Source organism: Saccostrea echinata, unplaced genomic scaffold, assembly GCF_033153115.1.
Source record: "Saccostrea echinata isolate AGI-Se365-2 ecotype Australia unplaced genomic scaffold, CSIRO_AGI_Sech_v1 ptg000007l, whole genome shotgun sequence".
NCBI classification, from domain to species: Eukaryota; Metazoa; Mollusca; class Bivalvia; order Ostreida; family Ostreidae; genus Saccostrea; species Saccostrea echinata.
Window position 1 is genome coordinate 6,223,239 of NW_026889756.1, and position 23,657 is coordinate 6,246,895.

Consider the following 23,657-nt stretch of genomic DNA (forward strand, 5'->3'; position numbering starts at 1 on the left):
TCCAACCAAGTAGATGTTGGCTTAAAACAAAGCCACTGTGTGTTTGGATGTAATGTTGGCCCAACATAGGGCCAACCAAGTAATGCTAATTGACATGAAACATGAAATGTGTGTTGGGCTTGTAATGTTGGTCCAATGTTGGTCCAACGTAGTAAATTTTGATTATAATGAGGTATTGATATGGTTTTCAACGTTGGCCCAGCGTTGGTTCAACGGAGTGAATATTGGGATAAAATCAACTTTCATTAACATACATGTTGATGATCTGTTAATGACACATATTAAATTTGTTTCTTTTAGAACCAATTAAGCTTCTTTAAATAGAGACATCTTATCTTTCGTTAAAATATTATGAACAAGGGATTATCTTAATAGCCCATTTATTGATAATTTACAGTGTATGTGTTAATAAAAACGAAAAATTATTCCAGAACCTAATTTATGAAAATAAGATTTTAATACTGATTTATGTTTGTAATTTGTGCCCGAGACCATTGCAAATACATGTAGAAGTTTTGATTTTTCTGCACAGTATATAATTTTGTAGATTCTATATTTAGCATCATGGAACTTAAAGTGCTGAATTGTAGAGCTCCAATTGATTAGGTCAGTGGTGAAATCCACTGGCTCAGCAGGTGACTGGCCGGTTTCCTAGGAAACAGGAATCCTAATCAGCTCTGTTTCGTAAACTCGGAGTGGTTAAATCTTATCACTTGCAACACTTGAACAAAGCATATACATGTGCGTGCCCGTTTTGAATCGCAAGACAGAGAAAATGGATTGTTTTAGCCCTTGAAATGTAATTATAGTCGTTTTAGGTGTGATTGATAGAATTTTATCTCTGTGAAAGTTTTAACTTGAGCATAGATTGTAAAATTGAACAAGTTATTCAAGAATTGCAATTTTCAAAATATGCATATTTACTAGTAATCTGTTTAAGTTATAACTTATGAGTAGTAAGTGACATCATTTTTGAACGGATTAAACTGATATATTTTTTTATATCATTTATAGCATCTGGTGGGGAGAAAACCCTTTTTGTAACAAGACCATTGATGTTTGGAATGTAATAGACAGCGAGTGATTTATCTCAATTATCAGTGTGAGAGACATGGATTTTACTGACAAAGAAACAATAACATGAACAGGAAAGAAGGAGTGAATGGTTCAGAAGTAATATGGGCAGGAGAACATTCGAAAGTTTCACAAATTTGAACACTGGGACTTTTATTCTAGGGGAATATTATACAGTGACTGAAGTGATATGGGGTAGACTAAAGAACATTGAACTACCATTATTTCCCTCTGTTGATTTCATTCCATAGGAGTGGCAAAAAAATGTTGTTTGAGGAACAAGATAATTTACCATGCAAGATTTATTCAATCAATTGTGTTTTACTTGTAATTATGGAAATAAAAAAGGTTACAGGAATTCATATTGTTGAACTAAAATAATTCAATCGCCAATCATTTGCCAATATGTTTATAGAACGTAGGGCTAACGTTGGTCAAACATTCATTCTTAGCTTTAAAAAAAACATTGAGCCAACATTAGGCCAACAGCAAGTTAAACGTTGGGCCATTGTTGGGCCAATGCCAGATAACCAACCATCGAATGTTGGCCCAACGTCGAGCCAACATGTTGATTGAACGTAGAGCCGATGAGCAAGATGATGTTGGGCCAACGCATAAAACTGATGGAGGGCCAACGCAATTTTCACCGTTGGGCTTGCGTTGGCCCAACGTAAGCTTGCTATCTGGGTAATTGTTTCTAAAGAAATTAACAAAAATGAATAGAAGGTGTTTAGTTAGAAAATAAAAGAATTAACCTTCACCCTTTTAAAAAATAAAATGATGTTGATAAGGGAACGGTGCATTAATAACACTGAAAAAAGTATCAAAGCTTGTTAACCTTTCTTAAAGGGATAGTCTCTAAGGTTTATTTAAACAAAATAATATACTTTTTTCTGCATTTGGTTTAACAGACCTTGTCAAATAATGCTGATCTGCCAAGCATTGCACTCAGCCTATCACTTATTTAATAAACAAACTGCCGGATTGAATTTTTATCATCCACACAAAAATTCGGCTTTTATCTTAGGTCCATTCAAAAAGACCCCTGCTGACCCTGCTCGTAAAACAAACTGCGCATCCCTGACCGAGGTCAGAGTAGCCGAATATGTCGGAAGAGAAGATATCAACACGTGGGAGAAAACTATCTTTAACAGATTCAGCAAGAAAACGAAACACAGAAGTTTGGTTGTGTAAAAATATAATCAAGGCAGAATAGCTATAGGTGGTCAGTATGATCGTTGGATGGAATTAAAAGAGATGCTGCAGCTTAAAACTCATACTGATGTAGCAGAGTACCTGCTTGATCGGTAAGTAAAATAATGTTCATTTCCACAAAAACTGCTAAATAAATCTTGATTTCAGTACAAGTATTTAGTAATAGAAATGAGTTTAATCTGTTATTTTTATCTAAAACTGCAATATTTTAGAGAGAAAATGGGGATTAAGCTGATTAACAAATGTAAACAATATGTAAACAAATCGGGAAAGCTGATAGCGGCCCCCAGGGGGTATACTTTCATTGTTAAGCAAATGCGATGGGGTAAATAAAAGAGAGATAAAACTTGCTGCTTTATTAATTTTGTGTAATATAATGCTATATATACAGTATTTTAGATAATAGTACTGATATTTTATTGAAAATAAATAAGTAAATCAATATTTCAAATGAACTAATGTTACAATGTATATGAACATACATTTTGTTTATATAGGAATGAAACCTTGACATTTGAAAGTTCTCCCAAGAAGGTGAAATCTGCATTAAGTGCAGTAAAATCAACACCGGGATATGCAGCTACAATTTTTCCACCCAAATTTTCAGATGTTTCTGAAATATCTTCAGATCTGGACAAGGGGGGCAAGAATAATTATACTTTTCTGATTTAATTATATATATATATATATATATATATATATATATATATATATATATATATATATATATATATATATATATATATATATATATATATATATATATATATATATATATATATATTAACAAGCTATAAATGAGTTGTATACATTGTATGTATGAAGAAAGGTTATTTTGAATTATCAACTTATCAAAATTTACCCTAAGATGAGCATCTCTCTGCTCCCTTTCAGCTGCAAGTCTTTCAGCAACAGTTTCTTGGGTGATTCTTCTGCGGGCACCTACATCTCTTCCACCTCGCCCACCTCTTGTCCTTACTCCCCTTGGTCGTCTTCCTTTCCCACGCCCTCTGCCACGTCCCCTTCCCCTTACCGAATCTGAAGAGGATGAGGATTCTGGGGAGGAAGACCCCTGTCTCGATAGATTGAAATTCTAAAATACCGTATATACTCGCCTATAAGTCGGTTTTTGGGGAGTTAAATTTTGGTCCAAAACTCTGTGTCCGACTCATAGGCGAGTCATAAAATGATTGGTATTTTAGAGGGTCAATTCCTCTAATATAAGCTTAAAAAATGCAACCGACTTATAGGCGGACCGACTTATAGGTGAGTATATACGGTAAACATAATATTATTCATAAAAATAAAATACATGTTGATTAAAGTAATATTATTCATAAACATAAAATACATATTGAGATATATATAATCCTCAATTGCTCAATATTTCAAATTTTAAAAAAAATTATAATGGCAAAATCTCAACAATTTTAATTAATTTAATTTACATTTAAATTGGCATTTGTTGAAATCTAGATATTAAATTCCATTATTTTAATTGTTTTGTTAGCATTATAGGTATAGAGTAAATTAGGAGCAGGCTAGTTTTTTTTTAATAGATATATAAATGCATGTATGTAGTTGTTCACATGTTTTGTAAAATGTACATAAATTAACATTTTAAATTCAAGACTTAAAAGCTCAACTTCAATTTCAAATTTGAGATTTGGAAGTCTTTGAAATTTTAATTCAAGGATTACTTATGGTGTGTAATTCCAATTATTAAGTGTTAATTATTTAAAATTTTCCACTCTTATTATTTTATTTTTGTAAATTTATGATAGAAAGGGAGATTTAGTTAGTTTAACATGATTTTCTATGTCTTTTTTCAATCAGAAACAGAAAACCATCAACATAACTATACTAACGTTAGTGTTGTTCATTGATTAGTAAACCCTTATGAGGCCCCTCACATATTATAACCCGCTGGAGGTCACTCTGTTCAAATGAGGTGTGTTTATCAAGAGAAATATAAATGTAAATAAAACTTTTTCAGTATAATTTTAAGATTCTTCAAGCATTAAATGTAAAAACTTACCTCTTCTGTCTCCATTCTCTGCTACTTTAAGCATCCAAAGTGAAAATGATAAGATGGTCAGCATCTTCCTGCTGAGTCGGCTGTCTTCGGAAATCATGCCGAGCAATAATGAGGGCAGTAAACAGACTGCACAGATGGGTGATAATATTTATTGATTCTGTTAATCAGCACATTTCTTTTAAGCTTGCAATTATGAGGTATTGTCCTAATAATGTATTGCACACACGTGCATGCTAATTTATTGCTTATAAAAATAGTGTTCAGACCTTAGAGACTATTCCTTTAAAATTATATAATTTAAACTCCGTCTTTATTGTCGTCTCTTTGCGGAAATAATGATAAGATGTCTTAAATAAAAATAATGTTACATAATAAATGGAAGAAAGAGATTATTAATTTCTTTTTCTCACTTCTTTATTAGTAAGGGTAAAATCTCAGACAACATTCACGAATGATTGATTTTCATAATAATCAGAAACGTGCGAGAAATTAGATGTATATATATTCACGTAACCGAATCCAAGCACATAGCGGCATATCGTCAGTATGGACACTCAGTGACAACATCTGCTTTTTCAATTAACTTAATAACTGAACTTAATAATCAGAAACAACTATAATGTTTTAAAAAAGCCATGTAAACAAGTAGTATATCATCGAAGAACAATACATTTTATGAATAGCATTATTATAACGGCGAAATAATAAAAGATTGTTTCTACAGAAATTAACAAAAAATGAATGGACACTTTTCAAGAAAATTAATGTTAATAATAGAACGGTGCATTTATAAAATTAAAAAAAAAGTATCAAAAGTTGTTTGCCTTGTTTACAATTATACAAATTAAACAACGTCTTTATTGTCGTCTCTCTACGGAGAAAAAAATGTCAAGATGTCTACAAATCAAAAGAATATGTTACATAAAAAAATGGAGGTGAGGGATAATTGATTTTTTGTCACTTTATTAATGAGTAAGGGTAAAAGCTAAAACAATGATAACGAATGATTAATTCAGATTATAATCAGATAACTGCGAGAATTTAAATGTATATAGATATTTCTATAACAAAATCTAAGCACTTAGCGGCATATCATCTGTATGGTCACTTAGCGGCAACATCGACTTTTTCAATTAATAATAATAAATAATTATTTCTAAGTTGACATTAAAAAGATGCTTGAGTTTCTAATTGAAAAAAAAAAAAAACTATGTGGTTTTTGGAGACCAGGTCTTCCAACAATCAATTGGAATTCCCATGGGTACCAATTGCACCCCGTTATTAGTAGACCTTTTTTGTATTCATATGAAGCAGAATTTGTCCAAAATCTTATACGTGAAAAGAAAAAAAAAACACTTGCTGTGGCCTTCAGCTCGACATTTAGATATATCGACGACGCATTGTCAATTAACAATAGTTATTTCCATTCTTATGTCGATACGATATATCCCGGTGAGCTTGATATAAAAGATACTAACAGTGTCTGACATATCTGTTTCATATTTGGATATTTTACATGAAAAAGACGATAATGGTAATCTAACAACCAAGCTTTATGATAAACGTGATGACTTTAACTTTTCAATCGTCAACTTCCCTTACTTATGCAGCAATATACCTTCATCACCTGCATACGGGGTATATATCTCTCAGTTGATTCGATACGCAAGAGCATGCTCTACGTATGTACAATTTCTAAAACGAGGTATATTATTGACAAACAAGTTGATGAAACAAGAATATCACCAGTCTCGTTTAAAGTAATCATTTCGTAAGTTCTATGGTCGATACAATGACCTTGTCAGCAAATACAATTTATCATTGAATCAAATGTTGACTGACGTTTTTCATACTAATTGTTAGGCCATTATTTACACACTGAATTGTCGCTGATTTGTCCGTTATTTCCTGATCATGACAAAGGAGCACACGGCGGGTGTGACCGATCGGCAGGGGATGCTCACTCCTCCATGGCACCTGATCCCACCTCTAATGTTTTGCAGGTGCGTGTTTGCTCTGCACCTATTTTGTAATGTTTAATGGACTTTTGAGCTTGAATACTGTTCGCTATCTCCATATATTTCATTCTAAAGAAATTAACAAAAAGGAATTTAAGCGTTTAGTTTGAAAAAAAAATGAGTAAAACTGTACCCTTTTCAAAAATAATGTTGATAAGAGAAAGGTGCATTTATAAAATTGAAAAAGCATTTAAAAATTGTTGGCCATTCTTAAAATTATATAATTTAAACTTGGTCTTTATTGTCATCTCTCTACGGAGAAAATGACAAGATGTCATAAATCAAAAAAAATACGTTTTCAATTAAATGGAGGAAAGAGATAATTAATCTTTTTCACTTTTTTTATCATTAAAGGTAAAAGCTAAGACGACACTCACCAATGATTAATTCCCATTATAATCAGAAAAGTGCAAGAATTTAGAAGCATATATATTCATGTAACCGAATCAAAGCACTTAGTGGCATATCGTCTGTATGGGCACTTAGCGGCAACATCGTTTTTTTTTTTTCAATTAAATTAATAACTCAGCTTAATAATCAAAAACAATTATAATGTTCTCAAAAAAACATAGAAACAAGTATTATATCAAGGAAAACCAGTGTTTTTTTTATGAATGGCACAACTACAACGGAGAAGAAATAAAAGATTTTTTCTAGAAAAATTAACAAACATGAATGGAAGAGTTTAGTTAGAAAACAAATGCGTAAATATGTACTCTTTTCAAGAAAAATAATATTGATAAGAAAACGATGTATTTATTAAATTGAAAAAGTATCAAAAATTGTTTGCCTTGCTAAAAGTTATACAACTTAAACTTCGTCTTTACTTTCGTCTTTCTACGGAGAAAATGTCAAGATGTCTTCAAATAAAAAGAATATGTTACATAATAAATTGAGTTGAAGGATAACTGATTTTTTCCTCACTCTTTTCAATAAGTAAAGGTGAAAGCTGAGACAACACTCACAAATGATTGACCCTCATTATAATCCAAAAAGTGCGAGATTTTAGAATTATATATATTTATTTAACCGAAACCAAGCACTTAGCGGCATATCGTCTGTATGGACACTTAGCGGCAATATCGCCTTTTTCAATTAAATCATTAACTTAATAATCAGAAACAATTATAATGTTTTGAAATAGTCGTGTAAACAAGTGGTATATCAGCGAAGAACAATATTTTTTTTATGAATAGCATTACTACAACGGCAATGTAATAAATAATTGTTTCTAAAAAAAAAAAAAGTAACAAAAAATAAATGGAAGACTTTAGTTAGAAAATAAATGAGTAAATCTGTACGATTTTCAAGGAAAATAATGTTGATAAGAAAACGGTGCATTTCTTAAATTGAAAAGTATCATAAATTGCTGGCCTTACTTAAAATTGTACAAATTAAAGAACGTCTTTATTGTCGTCTCTCTACGGAGAAAATGTCAAGATGTCTTCAAATAAAAAGAATATGTTACATAATAAATGGAGTTGAAGGATAACTGATTTTTTTTCTCACTTTATTCAGTAATTAAAGATAAAAGCTAAGACAACACTCACGAATGATTGATTCTCATTATAATCTGAAAAGTGCGAGAATTTAGAAGTATATATTTTTATTTAACCGAAACAAAGCACTTAGCTGCACATCGTCTGTATAGGCACTTGGCGGAAACATCGTCCCTTTCAATTAAATTAATAACTTAATAATCAAAACCAACTATGATTTTGAAAAAGGCATGTAAACAAGTTGTATATCACCGAGGAACAATACTTTTTTTATGAATTGCATTATTATAACCACGAAGTAAAAAAGATTTTTTCTACAAAAATTAACAAAAAATGAATGGAAGAGTTTAATTTGAAAATAAATAAGGAAACCTGTACACTTTTCAAAAAAAATAATGTTGATGATAGAACGGTGCATTTATAATATGAAAAGAGCATCAAAAAATGTTGGCCTTGCTAAAAATTATTCAATTTAAACTTCGTCTTTATTGTCGTCTTTCTACGGAAAAATGTCAAGATGTCTTCAAATGAAAAAAAAAATATGTAACATAATAAATTGAGTTGAAGGATAACTGATTTTTCCTACTTTTTTCAATAAGTAAAAGTATAAGCTAAGACAACACTCACGAATGATTGATTCTCATGATAATCCGAAAAGTGCTAGAATTTATAAATATATCTATTTATTTAACCGAAACCAAGCACTTAGCAGCATATGGTCTCTATGGGCACTTAGCGGCAATATCGCCTTTTTCAATTAAATTATTAACTGAATTATTAAAAAAACCCAACTATAATGTTTTTACAAAACCTTGAAAACAAGTGGTATATCACCGAGGAACAATACTTTTTATGAATAGCACCACTATAACGGCGATGTAATAAATAATTGTTTCTAAAAAAATTAACAAAAAAAAAAAAAAATGGAAGAGTTTAATTAGAAAATAAATTAGTAAATCTGTACGATTTTCAAGGAAAATAATGTTGATAAGAAAACGACGCAATCCATTACCCGACGGAGGCTTTAGAGCTTGCGCTGACAGAAGATGTCTTCTTTTTAAGCACAGTTCTCACACAGACAGCTTAAAAACCTCGTTACAGGCCGCAGGTACAGAATTCTAGGGAATGTGTCTTGTCAAACAGAAAACTGCATATATATCATCAGTTGTAAAGTTTGTTCCAAACAGTACGTTGGGGAAGCGGGAGATCTCCGCAGGAAAATCAATAATCACCGTTCGACCAATAAGACCAAAAAACTCAATGAACCCGTTGGGGGAACATTTTATCCTTGAAGATCACAAATGGGAGGACATGACAGTAGTGGTTATTGACCATAATCCAAATTGTACCGATGCTCAGAGAAAAAGCAAGGAAAAGTTCTTGATGCACAGACTGAAGTCATTTCGCCCTAATGGTATCAACAAACTAAATGACTTCACCAGGATGAACGTGAACTATATATATATATATATATATATATATATATATATATATATATATATATATATATATATATATATATATATATATATATATATATATATATATTATTACCTGGCAGATATCTTAATAAGCTTTTGATCAGCTAATAAGATCATTTTGAACAAAAAGGAGAGAATGTAGCGAAATAATTGCAGATCAGATCATAGAAAACGTTTATATTTAACATATTATCTGATGAAAGAATACTATTACTTATTTCTTGCTTTATGGAAATCAAAGTTTAACCTTAATATTTTGTCCTTTTCTTCGATATGAATATAATCAAATAATTTAGACTAGTACTTGTTTAATTGATCGGATTAGCAGAGATATATGTATAACTACATGTAGTAGTTTACAAAAATTAATTGGTGGTTTCGACTGGTCGATATTATGAAGATATTATTGTATAAACTTAATAATTTCCATTCGACTGGTACTTCATAAAAAAACATTAATTAAGAAAATCCAAATTAGAAATCGGGCTTGAAATAAGTCACGTGATGTAGAAAAGATGGCGGGCAACTGTAGTAGAGACGATCACCGTGATACGAGTGATGGAAATGCTGTCAGACCAAAGTAGGTTAATACCTTTTTAAAGAAATCAATAACTTCTTTGTAAAGCACATAATCATTTAACAATATTTTACTACTCAAAAATGGTTATTAACATCAGGGACAGAGTATATGTGATATTGAGCAATACGGGGTACTCCGTTCGAATTTTCTCAACAGTAAGGAAAAAAAAACCATACAGATTTCTGGATTTTCTTTGATTTTATAACGATAAAAAAGTTAAATGCATTCGAATACTTGCGTAAACACGCAATATTTGTTTATTTTGTATAGTTACTATGAGCAAAGGACAATCGTTTTTCCTGACGGCGTAAAGATAGCGCAAGTATTTGATGCACCAACATTAAGACGTATTGATATTGGGGTAATTTTAATTTTCATATAATTTGAATAATGTTTATATCCTGTGTGTGTGTGTGTGTGTGGGGGGGGGGGGGGAGGGGGGGGGGTGTTAGCGAACAGAAGTTTAAAAGAATAATTGGCAATTAACTGAAGTATTTTTGGTACTTTCGCATATTTTTGCCTTTCAAAAGTTTCTGTCTTTTAAAATGAGTTTTGAATTTATTTTTTAAACATGTCAGAAGAAGAAAATTGATGTCTTTTTATTTTATCACAGACACAGAGCTCAGATAAGTAAAAACTATGAGGAATCTCTTGGTAAGCAAATAAAATCTTTAAAATAAAATTCAATCAGCTGAAATTCAAATAAATCGCAGTTACATTTTAGGAAAAAAAACATGCATGTGTGTTTTAAATCTTGTGCAATACTTAATTGCATACATATCTGAAATTGAAGGCTCTGGTGCTGATCTTGTAGAAATTGCAACAGCAGGTGAATGTTATATCCGTTCTTGTAGTTCTTGTATAACAATTTATTCTCATTAAAGTATTAGTGAAGTACATAATATACTTCAGCAATTATTTATAGGCATATTAACTAATATTGAGGAGCAGTTTGAGTATAAATTCCTCTTTAGGTCCATCTATGGGTAGTGATGGTCCAGATGATACATCTGTAAGTTAGTATTAATTAAAATTTTCTTTTACTTGCTACACCCATTCAACATATTTTAAACTGTCCATCATTAAATGTAACCCCTTTCTAGTATGAGATATTTTTGGTATATATTATCTGTGAAGTGAATATATATCGATGTTATTGTAGGTGAAAGTCTGGAAGAGAACACAAGTGTAACAAGTAAGACATCTCAAAGAAAATGTGGCTGTCAGTCAACCTCTGATAAGATATATATCTCCCAAAGTGTATAATTTAACTAGATATGATACTCTATTCATAAGTTGAACATTTTCTTTCCATACTGAAAATAAACAATTACATGTCAATTGATCAATAGCTGTTTAGAAAGATACTTCTATAAAAATACTTTTTTAAGTCAACAACTTGATGCTTGGATGATGCAGCAAAATGAATGCATATCATTAGACCCATTTTCAGAACCACAGTGCCCCAATAAAAAAAAAAAAAAAACAAAACAAAAAAAAAAACAAAAAAAACAAAAAAAACAGAATTGCTTCAGCCTTGTTAAACCCATTTATTAAAAATTTTGTCAGAAACTTTAGTTGTTCAAAAAATATTTAAATAACTTATATTTTCCCAGATGATGTCGAGGAAAGTGGTACATGTATCAGATACGTGTTTTGGACCAAACCAGCGACTAACCTCCTCATATCTTTATATGAGGAGGCTGAACAAGAATTTGAAAATCCCAGAAAGAAAAAGAAAGATGTTTGGAGAGAAATCACAGAAAAATTAAATGAGGCTGGATTTGAATTTTCGCAGTTGAAAGTCGAAAATAAATGGAGAAGCTTGGTACAATCTCACAAAGATTTAAAAGAGAACAGGAGAAAAGAGGAAGACATTTCAACATTTTGAAAGACTTGATAATATTCTAGCTAAAAGACATGGAATTAACCCACCTTTAACTAGCTCAAGCAATCAACTTGCTCCAACAGAAAAAAGGAGAAAGAAAAAGCAATTGCAAGTACTAGTAGTGAAGAAAAAGTAAAGTGACAAAGAGAGCAGCATCTCTGCAGTTTGACGAAGAGAAAAACGAAAAGAAACAGAAAAAGAAGGTAACAGTTTTTTACAAGCTTTTGAAGAAATTGAGAAAGTAAGAAAACTTGAACGAAATGAAAGAGCCAAAGAGAGAAATGACCTTTTAAGAGAATTTCTTGAGATCTTAAAAGAAAAATAAATTGAAGGTACAAAATTCAGTGGCATCATATACTAAATGTAGATCCCTCGACAGTGTTTAATGGTCTGATGATTCAGAAAGTAAAAAGATCAGTCTTTTCCATTAAAAACAAGAAAATCCACATATACGATTTAAGATAATCATAAGGATGGTTTTCCCATTAATGGCAACAGTATGTAGTAAAATATCCGTAGGAAAACTGAAATATGTACCAGAGGGAATTCCATCTCTGAAGTATTGTGACGTAGAATGTGATGTTAGTTTAACTGAAGACATGCATATTTTCTTAGAAATTGCAAAGCAATTTGTCGGGCAAGTAAATTTGAATCTGAACACATTAGAAAGAGTACCTTCTGTTTTGTTGAGGTACAATAGATCAGATTATCGTGCAGCTTGGCCAACTGGGTAATTACTTGATCCCTTGATATAATTGTAAAATATTTAGTACATGCATGTATTCGCATAGCTTGTGTACAGATTTTTTTTGAAAATGAGACGGTTGCAACTACTGTGTATAAAAAAAATGGAAAAGGTCATTTGCATATGATCTACAGGTATAAGTGCACAAGGATCTGCCTATTGAAATGTTTTTCTTTTTTAATATTTTGTAATGTTTGTATCTCAGGGAGAGAACATTTATGCATATTTTTTTTTTCTCAGGGAGCTATATATATATATATATATATATATATATATATATATATATATATATATATATATATATATATATATATATATATATATATATATACATAACAAGTCTGCTCCATATTTTGTGGTGCCATATTCTTTGCAATAAACACATAGCATTCCTCGAGATTGAATTGTATACAAATCGATATTGGATTGTCTATAAAATTGTCTGTGATTTATTTTTTGTTGTGTTTTTTTTTTTCTTTTTTGTAATTTTGTAGGACAAAAATCCTATATTGTTTAATCCCAATGTTTTTTGTTGATATTACATATTCTTTTTTATTGTTACTGATTTATTTTGTTGTTATTGAGGAAAAACTATAAAACATTTCTTTTTGTTTTGTCTGACTTAAACCAGATTCAATAATAAATTCTTATAGAATTGTGACATTTTGTAAATTTTCCATTGTTTACCTGTTTAAAATGCTTAGTAAGTCAAGAAAAAAAAACTCAATTGTGCATGTTAGGACTTTTAATAGAATTCTTAAAAAATAAAAAAAAAATCTTCATAATTGCCTTGCAATATTAAATCTTTTGATTGCTCCTTTATTCAATGCATTTTGATCATAATTTTCAAAGAAAGGTAGCAGCTGGGGAACATTATTGTCCTTATTAACAAGTTCTTCTAACTCATCGTGATTTAAAATGCAGATGTTATGCAAAACACATGCAGTAAGTATTGTTCGTACAATGTTTGAGACATTTTTTATCAATGTGTTTCAGACGTTTAAATCGACCTTTCAGCATTCCGGAGGCTCTTTCAACATTAATTCTAATGCTGCTGTGTACATAATTGAAGTGAATCTGTGCCTCAGTGAGATGACCATTGTCCCGAAACGGGGTTAACAGCCAAGTTAGGTTTGGGTATGCTGAATCTCCCAATAAATGACCCTCATGACATAGAGCTGTCCATTTATAAACAAGAGAGAATTGCGGAAAATTCTTGTGTCATGAACTTTATCGGGAAATCCTGCAAACACATCAATGAAACGAAGGTCTTCCCGGACCACTGCTTGCAATGCAACTGAGTAGTAGTCTTCCCTGATGTAGTAGTCGATACCTCTTTCTGCTGGTTTCGTTATTGAGATATGGGTACCATCAATCATCCCGACAATTCCTGGAAAGCGTTTTAGGTCTCAATACATGTCTTGGATTTCTTGTTGTTCTGCAACTGCTGGCCATACAACTACTTTTGGTAACAAATGATCGTGAATAAATACTATTAGGTTGCGTATTGCATAGGAAGATGTTGACTCGCTCATTCCAAATCTGTCTGCAATTGAGGCATATTTATCTTGGCTTGACATAAACCAAAGAAACATCAGGATTCGGTCTGGAAGAGGTTTCTGGACAGTTCCTCCTGATGCTTCTGTACATAAAATTCCAGATATATTTTCCTCCAAGCAAGTCTCGCATATTTTTTCTTGTAAGCACTGCATGCTGACTCTTCCAATGCGAAAAAAAAAGTTTTGAATTCACTAATGCGGAAATTGGCAACCACATTTTGCCTGTGCCTGTTCTGAGGTTCTCTTCTCTGAGAATTCAGTTCTGACCTATGAAAAATACAATAATTTTTCATCAGTACCTTTTCTTACCTATTTTGTCACTCCTATCAATAAAATAAAAAAAGGTTGTTTTTTTCTATCTTGCGATAACTGTATTATAAAATTACATCAATATGACAACTACAGCTCTTTTACTGACAAGCAGATTTATATAATATACATGAAGGGATTCCACAAAAGTTGACCATTAAAAAATACAGGGTTGCCACAACCGACCAATTTCTAAAATGTAAAGAGGTACTAATTAGTCCTTTTTTTGGGGGGGGGGGGGTATGATGACAGAAAGGTTCTAGCTGAACTAAGAAAAACTCTCAAGAACTAGATGTTTATATATATACCTGTTAAATAATGTACGAGATCTGCGCATAGGCTGACAAAATGAATTCCTTAGAAAACCCGCACGTTCATGCCAAGAATACATTTATCTAACTGTCTAAGAAGCCCTTATGCACGTGCATTAAGGCAACACCCATCAGCCACGCAAAACTCAATTTATAGGACCCGACCGTAATTTCTATTGTGGCAAAATAGCTTTTGTAAGCAAATCACCAATACTTTTATGTTTAACATATGCAATCATTGGTTTTGTTTGAAAGATTTCTTTGCATTTTTCATCTTTTAAAACTAATGACCAGTATTTTAATAATTTGGATTTCAGACCTTTGATTCTTGGGTCATACTTTGTAATTAGAACCATAGGTATTTCCTTTGTTTTCTTGGTTTTATGTAACGTTATGACTCTGTTTACAGCTAAATAGAAATAAGATAAGTCGCAGCACTGTGTCGGGTCCTATAAATTGAGTTTTGCGTGGCTGATGGGTGTTGCCTTAATGCACTTTGCTTGTTCTCGAAGTGTAAAGAAGTATTTATTTAAAAAAAATGTCTATAAACTGTTGAAACTAAACCTTGTATAGTTTTAGTAGGTATATATTTTTTAAAATAAATATGTTTTACACTCCGGGAGCAAGGCGATGTATTTGAGGCAGCTGTTTATACATACATACATACATACATACATACATACATACATACATACATATATATATATATATATATATATATATATATATATATATATATATATATATATATATATATATATATATATATATATATATATATATATATATATATATATATATATATAATTTTTATCTCTCTCTCTTTTACAATTTGTTTTTAACGTTCTTACATTGCCACCAAAACGTCTGTTAAATCATCATCTTCATCATCAGAAACACTGCTTTCATTCAAACAAACGAAAATAAAGTTGATTGCTTTTCTTTTCAGACTGTTTTCCATCGTTGAACAAGAAACCGGATGTTGTCTTTTCGTTAAATTCAATAATTCTATCAAATTTCCATTCGACTGGTCCATTTGTATTAATTAATATTTTAGTTCTGCACATGAGGGCGTGGCCTTATTTTAATTCAGGAAAAGTTACCAGTCGAATTCGACAAATAATTTAGATTTTATCTTGAAATTCCCAGCTAGGATTATCAACAAGAAAGAATAATTTTTACTTTATTACAAATTTAATTTAAACAATTTTTTTGTTTTTAAATATATTTTGTAAGACTCCTTTAAAATGTGTGAAGAAAAGAATTTGAAAAAGGGGGGGGGGGGGGTAGTTCTGAGTCAACCTGTCACATCAATATTGAGTAACCGAATGCATGTGATATCCAGCAAATGCCCTTTTGTATATATACAGCAGTGACACCTATTTTCTTATTTTCTCGTAAACTTATCGTCTAATTCACAGCACTTCCTTTTGTGTAGCACTTCACAGCGCTTCCGTTTATGAAGTACTTCACAGCGCTTCCGTTTGTATAGAATACCAATAATGGTATTTGAAAACGTTGCTGTGTTGAATAATTCTGTAATCAGACAAAACTATCTTAGTGGAACAATATTGAAAGAATTTATATACTAATCAATTTTTTTCGATTACGCCGATTTTTTGTTTTATTCTAGATGGTACAATGTACATGTAGGCGAACACGAGTTATCGCTCATAGTACGAGTTATTGTTCATTACGTAGTAGATCTATTCACTCGTACGTGGAATATTCGACATGTGTTAAAATACATGTATACGGAAATAAATGACATATTCTTAATTAATATTAACATTCACAGGTAATTTACATTTATTTCACTGGCAATTTACAATTGGTAATTATATATTAAGTCGTACACGTAAAAGTAGAAATACTAGTCCATATAAACAATGTATCCATTTAAATTAATCATCAAATACGGATAAATTGATGACAAGCGTGGATTCATTTAAATTCAAAATAAAATTCGTTGAACTATATTATTATATATATTTTTTCCCAATATTCATTGGTATTTCGAGTGATGCAATGTTTATTTGTACTGGGAATAGAAAATCCGCGAAGGGGGGGGGGGTGTTATTATCCCCTGGAAACAGGCACGTATCGTTACAAATGAACATTTAAAAAAACATATGTCTAGAGGCTGCCTTAAGATCCCGCCCCCATTTTTACAGCCAATCCAACCCTGATAACCTATGCTCGGCACTTAAAGGTTCATTGAGCAGTGAGGGATCTTTTTCGCGCCAGCACCTACTGGGGTACGAGACCTCGATTTATATGGTCTCCTCCGAAGGACCGTTCTCCATGGCCACGTCCCGCAGTGGAATTCGAACCCGCGACGTAAGGATCGACTCCTTACTCCGCGACCACTGCCTCATGCAGGCGACGATTCCATAATTGAAAGATGGATTATTTTTTTTAAAATCGACTCAAGTTGTAAGATAGAAATTACTGTATTATTATTTTTTTTTATATTTCAATAAAATACTCATACCTAAACTACTACTGAGAAATCTGCCTATATTAGTAAAGAAAACACATTTTCTATCTTCGTTTGATTTCAAAAGATTTTTTTTTTTTAATTTTATTTTACCTGAATGTCTTACTAAGCGCCAATATTTTATTTTCGCACAAAACTCACGGTTTACCGAGGCATATACGAACGCAATACAGCAAGACATTTGTTAATCTATCAACTTATATTCCTTGTCATTTGCTACTCCCAACTTTTCTAGCTCATATACATTTCATAGCACTTCTTCCTAAAAATTAAAATAAAAGATTATAAGGTCAAATGTCATTTTTCATTATTCTATCTCCATATAATTGTAGATTCTGAATGAAATTTGCTTCAATACCTTCTGGATTTCATAAAATCACGTTATATCTACAGCCTACCTCACACAGCGATCTGTGACTCAAGGGAAATAATCTAACCTGACAGCAAAGATGAATTTTCAGTCAGGAAAGATAACTCCTATCTATAATCAGTTTCGTTGTACTAGTATAGCATAACATAGAACATCAAAAAAACGTCATGCATTTAAAATAAACTTATTTACTATATATGATATTATTCATAATCAGATGTTGCCATTAATTAAAGTAATGAAAATGCATAGAACATACCTAACGTGAAAATATGTTATGTACATAGAACAAAACTATAAACAACAGGGAGGTAATCAAACACCAGAACACCGCTTCAATATACTTAAAAAATAAGTGACAAAAATTGCTTCCTCTGTTCAAATTGCGATTTTGCATAAAAATATCTAATTAAATTTGGGAACTTTTAATCGATGATACAACTTGAAGCAGGCAGAAATACCTTTGCAAATATATATATATTTTTTTTTGCTTGACGAATTCATAACACGTGCGTTTAAATTGTTTTTTGTTAACATTTCAAGTTGTAATTGATTAAATCTTAGTCAAAATAGCTTTCTATGAACCTACAGAAATTATATTTACCTTGTTTGGACAATGTCATACACCAGGGAAGTGTTACAACAAGAATTCGCGACCCGGTGTATTGCTTGTCTACTCGCGAGCAAATAAATATCAACAGATCACAACTTCCGCTGATTTAGAGTTATCGTTCTTTGCCTCCCCCTAGCGTTCAGTAGAAATGCTACATTTCACACTAGGTGATTTCGAGTTATTTTTCCATCGAAAGTACAAATATATATATTTCTAAACAATGCACCTAATTTCTCTACCTATTTTTGACAGGTATCAGATTAATGTTAGACATTTGTTTGTTTGTTTAACGCCCCTTCGAGATTTGTTCACTCATATTGAGACACTACCATTTACCGGTGGAGGGCTGCAAATTTAGACCTGAACTCGGCACTCAGGACATATTTAGCAGTGAGGGATTTTTTTCTTCTATCGCGACTCTGGACCTCGGTTTATACCGTATCGTCCGAAGAACCAAGTCCCGTGAAGTGAATGGAACTCGTGACGAAAGGATCAACTCCTTCCTCCACGACATCAAGACTTAGTCGCTCTAACCACTGCGCCACACGGGCGACAATTTAAACTGATGTAATTAGATGTCATTATCCCAATATCCCTGAATTATGTATCATCTGAGAGTACCTCATAAAATACGCTTAACCTACATTGCACAAACATAGGGATATTGTCTTGATCCCAGATGATTTTTTCCAAACTATCCGTACCTTTAAACCAAAAACTAGCATAATACACACTTTTCACCTATATATTTTGGACAGTCCCAGATTAATTAACAATGCAAATATATGCTAGATTTCAGATGATTTCTCTTCTCTTCGCAGTGATGAAGCATCGTTTTTGAAAGGGGGGGGGGCAGAGAGAAAAAAAATACTCACCTGAAGAAGAGGCCCAAGGGCCACATCGCTCACCTGAGCACTGTGACTAGGAAAAAAGGAAAAATCAGTTTAGTATTGAAAAGCTTAAATGCATAAGTGGTCCCAACCTACCCCTAAAAAGGGAGTGGGGGTCATGAGTTGAACAAACTTGAATCTACACTATCTGAGGATGCTTCCGTATAAATATGACAAACCGTGGCTTTGCTGTTCTTGAGATTTTTAAAGATTTTTCCTATATATTCCTATGTAAAACTTTGATCGTTCATTGTGGCCCCACCTTACCCCTGGGGTCATGATTTGAACAAACTTGAATCTACACCACCTGAGGATGCTTCCACATAAATATGACCAATCATAGCTTTGCTGTTCTTGAGAAGAAGATTTTTGAAGATTTTTCCTATGTACACCTATGTTAAACATTGATCGTCCATTTTGGCCCCACCCTACCCCTGGGGGTCATGATTTGAACAAACTTGAATCTACACCACCTGGGGATGCTTCCAAATAAATATGACCAATCATAGTTCTGCTGTTGTTGAGAAGAAGATTTTTGAAGATTTTTCCTATATATTCCTATGTAAAACTTTGATTGTCCATTGTGGCCCCACTCTATCCCCGGGGGTCATGATTTGAACAAACTTGAATCTACACTACCTGACAATAATTCCACATGAGTTTCATCTTTCCTGGCCCACTGGTTCTTGAGAAGAAGATTTTTCAATAATGCCATTAAGTTTTTGCTATTTCGTAATTATCTCCTCTTGGAGGAGGGCGTGGCTCTTCATTTGAACAAACTTGAAACCCCTTCACCCAAGGATACTTTGTGCCAAGTTTGATTGAAATTGGCCCAGTAGTTCTGGAGAAGAAGATGAAAATGTGAAAAGTTTACGACAACAACGACGCCGACGACGACGACAGACAACGGACAAATTTTGATCAGAAAAGCTCACTTGAGCCTTCGCCTCAGGTGAGCTAAAAAGTTGACAACCAGATAAAAAAGAAGGAAAATTGCTCAAATTCGAAAATCCTACTTCGTGGGGGGCGGGGTAGGGTGTGTAATTACAACATCTTACAGTACCAAATTTTACTAATACAATACTACATCATCCGTATTTGACCTTTACTGTAACAAAAAAGTGGGGGGGGGGGTAACTCGCCTTTCAAAGAACATTTTCAATAGAAAGAAGTTATGTTAGGAAAAAAGTGAGGGGGCATCTCCCCCCCCCCCCCCGTTCCTACGTGCCTTCTACGTTAGTTTGTACATGCTTCAGCTAATATTCCTGCAAAAAAGGCTAATATTCTTAAAGACGAATGACAGTCAAATGGTTAATCAAACATAAAGATATTACGCTCTCTCAAAATGTTTCCCCCATGCATCTACGTAGAATGTGCATGCTGAATTCATTTTAGCATATCCTGGAAAAATTACGACCTGAAATCCCAGATCAGTATAAGCTTCTAATCAAAATACTTTTGCTTTTTACAAGATTGATATGAAAATATAGCCCTGATCGCAGATAATTGTAGCTTGTACCAGCTTGAAAAACGTGTACAATATAAACCATTTCTCTACGTACTCTGGATGGAAACAATATTTATTTTATTTAAGAAAATAACCTTGATCCCAGACATTCTTTGTCGCCTACCTCTAGTTTCATCAAACTAATAGTCCAAGACAATACCCTACCTTCTCTGGAGAGTCAAAAATAAATTTAACCTGAAGATATGTCCCTGATTTCAGAGCTTTCTCCCACCTACCTGTACTTTGTACCAGATGATAGCCCTATTTAATATACGCCACAATCCTACCTGCCATTGATACATACAGAATATATTTGGTATTGATAATATTACCTTGATTTTGAAGTGATTCCCCAACCTACCTGTAGCTTGTACCAGTTAATAGTTCAGGTCAAAACTCGGTAATTCCCTACCTTCCATGAAAAGTCAGTAGGTAAATTTTACATCATGAAGATATGTCCCTGATCTCAGAGCTTTCTCCCACCTACCTGTACATTGAATCAGATAATATCCCTGTTAAATATACGCTACAATCGTATCTACCATTGATACATGCAAAATATATTTGGCATTGATAATATTACCTTGGTCTCGAATGTTTTCCTCAACCTACCTGTAGCTTGTACCAGCTAGCTGTCCAGGTCAAAACTCGGTAATACTCTACCTTCTATAGAAAGTCAAAAGTTCAAACTTACATCAAGATATATCCCTGATCTCAGTGCTTTCTCCCACATACCTGTACCTTGTACAAGATAATATCCCTGTTAAATATGCGCCACAATCCTACCTGCCGTTGATACATGCAGAATATATTTGGTATTGATAATATTACCCTGATTTTGGAAGGTTTCTTCAACCTACCTGTAGCTTGTACCAGCTAATAGTCCAGGTCAAAACTCGGTAATACTCTACCTTCTATGGAAAGTCAAAAAATTCAAACTTACATCAAGATAAGTCCCTGATCTCAGAGCTTTCGCCCACCTACCTGTACTTTGTACCAGATAACATCCCTTTTAAATATACGCCACAATCCTACCTGCCATTGATACATGCAGAATATATTTGGTATTGACAATATTATCCTGATTTCGAAAGGTTTCCCCAACCTACCTGTAGCTCGTACCAACTAATAGTTCAAGTCAAAACTCGGTAATACCCTACCTTCTATAGAAAGTCACAAGATAATTTTTACATGAAGGTATGTCCCGGATCTCAGAGCTTTCTCCCACCTACTTGTACTTTGTATCAAATAATATCCCTGTTAAATATGCGCCACAATCCTACCTGCCATTGATACATGCAGAATATATTTGGTGTTGATAATATTACCTTGATCTCGAAGGATTTCCTCATCCTACCTGTAGCTTGTACCAGCTAATAGTCCTGGTCAAAACTCAGTAATACTCTACCTTTTATGGAAAGTCAAAAGTTCAAACTTACATCAAGATATGTCCCTGATCTCAATGCTTTCTTCCACCTACCTGTACTTTGTAACAGATAATAGCCCTGTTAAATATACGCCACAATCCTGCCTGCCTTTGATACAAACAGAATAAATTTGGTATTGAAAATATTACCCTCATCTCGAAGGGTCTCCTCAACCTACCTGTAGCTTGTACCAGCTAAAAGTCTAGGTCAAGCCTCGGTAATACCTTACCTTCTATGGAAAGTCAAAAGTTAAAACTTACATCAAGATATGTCCTTGATCTCAGAGCTTTCTCCAACCTACCTGTACATTGTACCAGATAATATCCCTGTTTTACATACGCCACAATCCTGCGTTACCATGATTGATACAGGATATATTTGGTATTGAAAATATAACTCTGATCTCGCAAGGTTTCTTCAACCTACCTGTAACTTGTACCAGCTAATAGTCCAGGTCAAAACTCTTTAATACTCTACCTTCTATGAAAAGTCAAAAGTTCAAACTTACATCAAGATATGTCCCTGATCTCAGAGCTTTCTTCCACCTACCTGTACATTGAACCAGATAATATCCCTGTTAAATATACGCCACAATCCTGCCTTCCATTGATATATGCAGAATATATTTGATATTGATAATATTACACTGATCTCGCAAGGTTTTCTCCACCTACCTGTAGCTTGTACCAGCTAAAAGTCTAGGTCAAAACTCGGTAATACCTTACCTTCTATGGAAAGTCAAAAGTTAAAACTTACATCAAGATATGTCCCTGATCTCAGAGCTTTCGCCCACCTACCTGTACATTGTACCAGATAATATCCCTGTTTTACATACGCCACAATCCTGCGCTACCATGATTGATACAGGATATATTTGGTATTGAAAATATAACTCTGATCTCGCAAGGTTTCTTCAACCTACCTGTAACTTGTACCAGCTAATAGTCCAGGTCAAAACTCTTTAATACTCTACCTTCTATGGAAAGTCAAAAGTTCAAACTTACATCAAGATATGTCCCTGATCTCAGAGCTTTCTTCCACCTACCTGTACATTGAACCAGATAATATCCCTGTTAAATATACGCCACAATCCTGCCTTCCATTGATATATGCAGAATATATTTGATATTGATAATATTACACTGATCTCGCAAGGTTTTCTCCACCTACCTGTAGCTTGTACCAGCTAAAAGTCTAGGTCAAAACTCGGTAATACCCTACCTTCTATGGAAAGTCAAAAGTTAAAACTTACATCAAGATATGTCCCTGATCTCAGAGCTTTCGCCCACCTACCTGTACATTGTACCAGATAATATCCCTGTTTTACATACGCCACAATCCTGCGTTACCATGATTGATACAGGATATATTTGGTATTGAAAATATAACTCTGATCTCGCAAGGTTTCTTCAACCTACCTGTAACTTGTACCAGCTAATAGTCCAGGTCAAAACTCTTTAATACTCTACCTTCTATGGAAAGTCAAAAGTTCAAACTTACATCAAGATATGTCCCTGATCTCAGAGCTTTCTTCCACCTACCTGTACATTGAACCAGATAATATCCCTGTTAAATATACGCCACAATCCTGCCTTCCATTGATATATGCAGAATATATTTGATATTGATAATA

At 33.0% G+C, this 23,657-nt stretch overlaps 1 long non-coding RNA gene and 2 pseudogenes across 1 annotated transcript in view; 1 reads left to right on the top strand and 2 right to left on the bottom strand.

Moving 5' to 3' along the window:
- Window positions 1–23,657, bottom strand: part of LOC133180872 (uncharacterized) — a 111,135-nt gene that overhangs the window by 31,107 nt on the left and 56,371 nt on the right. The gene's annotated exons all lie outside the window — the stretch shown is intronic.
- Window positions 9,841–12,527, top strand: LOC133180575 (uncharacterized; annotated as a pseudogene).
- Window positions 13,318–15,678, bottom strand: LOC133180576 (uncharacterized; annotated as a pseudogene).